The following is a 1,710-nucleotide window of genomic DNA, read 5'->3' on the forward strand; positions in this document are numbered from 1 at the left end:
TCTCTCTTTCTCGATCTGTCACTCTCACACACTCTCTTACTCTTTCTCTATCTCTCTGTCTCTATTCATTTTTGTCTGTTCTCTTTCTCGATTTGTCGCTCACTCTCTCTCTTTGGTAGAGAGTTAGTGGGGAGGATATTTTTAATATTCTTTCCGAAGAATGGGCATTGATATGGCCAAATCTCCCCAATTCATGTAGATGCATAACATATTATAATTATCTACAGTTTTATATTACAAATTGCTTTTTCATATCATATACAGTTCAATATTATTTTATTAGTCTATATTATGTAAATTCATCTATATTTTGCTGTATTGTAAGCTATTGTATATAAGTGTATAAGCCAGTATATATTGTAATCTACATAATAAAGTACTCAATCAATCAATCTCATTCATTTTTTGTCATTTCTCTTTCTGGATCTGTCTCTCTCTTTCTCTCTCTTTCACTCTTCCTCGATCTGTCACACACTCATACACTCTGTCTCTTCCTCTCTTTGTTTATCTGTCACTATCTCACTCTCTCTTCCTTTCTTCCTAGATCTGTCACACACTCACTCTCTCTTTCTCGATCTGACACACAGTCTCTCTCCTTCTTCCCTTCTTTCTCGATCTGTGACACTCTCTCTTTCACTCTTCCTCGATCTGTCACACACTCACTTTACTCTCTCTCATCCTCTCTTTCTCGATCTGCCCCTATCACACTCCCTCTTCCTCTCTTTCTCCATCCGTCACACGCTCTCTCCCTTTCTCTTCATTTTTCTGTTCTCCTTCTCTATCTGTCCCTATCACACTCTCTCTTCCTCTCTTTCTCGATCCGTCACACGCTCTCTCTCTCTCTTCCTCGATCTGTCACTCTCACACACTCTCTCACTCTTTCTCTATCACTCTGTCTCTATTCATTTTTTGTCTGTCTCTTTCTCGATCTGTCACTCTCTCACTCTTTCTTCCTCTCTTCCTCTCTCCAGTTGTATGTCCTCTTTCTCGATTTGTTTGCTCAGTTCGACTGATCGAATTTAAATTATTCGAAACTTGTATCTCGACACTGGCTTACTGCATGTTTGTGTGAGTGAACCTGTCCCAATAATTGGTTCGACTACTTAAGAGACTGATAAGTAAGCTGGGTGTCTCAAGACTTGCACACTTGTAGTAATCCGCTTCGTGCATTCTCTCTCTCACTCTCCCTCGCTTTGATGGGGTTGCTGGAGTGTTTTCTGTCTCACTCCAGGCCCCACGCACTGGGAGAGACCTCCCAGACTAGGCGACCGGTCTTGGAGACTCCGGAGAGGTCCAGCAGACTCCGGTGGAGTGATTCCAGTGCGTGGGCTGAACTGAGGAACAACTGACTCCAATTATCCGTTTCCAGCTACTGTTTTTCTGCGATCTACCTCCTTACACTACCCTCTCACTGACCCCTCTTCACTCTTCATTATCCTCTCTTCTAACCTTCTTTGTCCCTCATCCTCCTCTTCTCTATAGCCTCTTAACCCCTCTTGTACTGAAATTCGAAACCCGGAGTCAGCAGATCAGAATCTCGCACAACACCTCATCAACACCTCTTAGTGCTTGTTAATCGGTGATGGTAACAACCTCACACCTTTTGTGGTTACCTCTCCTTCTTCATCATCATCTTCTCCTTCTTCTTCTTTTTCTTCTTCTCTTCTTCTTCTTCTTCTTCTTCTCCATCTCCTTATTCTTCTTCTTCAT

The sequence above is a fragment of the Nilaparvata lugens genome, chromosome 6 (assembly GCF_014356525.2).
Source record: "Nilaparvata lugens isolate BPH chromosome 6, ASM1435652v1, whole genome shotgun sequence".
In the NCBI taxonomy this organism is placed as follows: domain Eukaryota; kingdom Metazoa; phylum Arthropoda; class Insecta; order Hemiptera; family Delphacidae; genus Nilaparvata; species Nilaparvata lugens.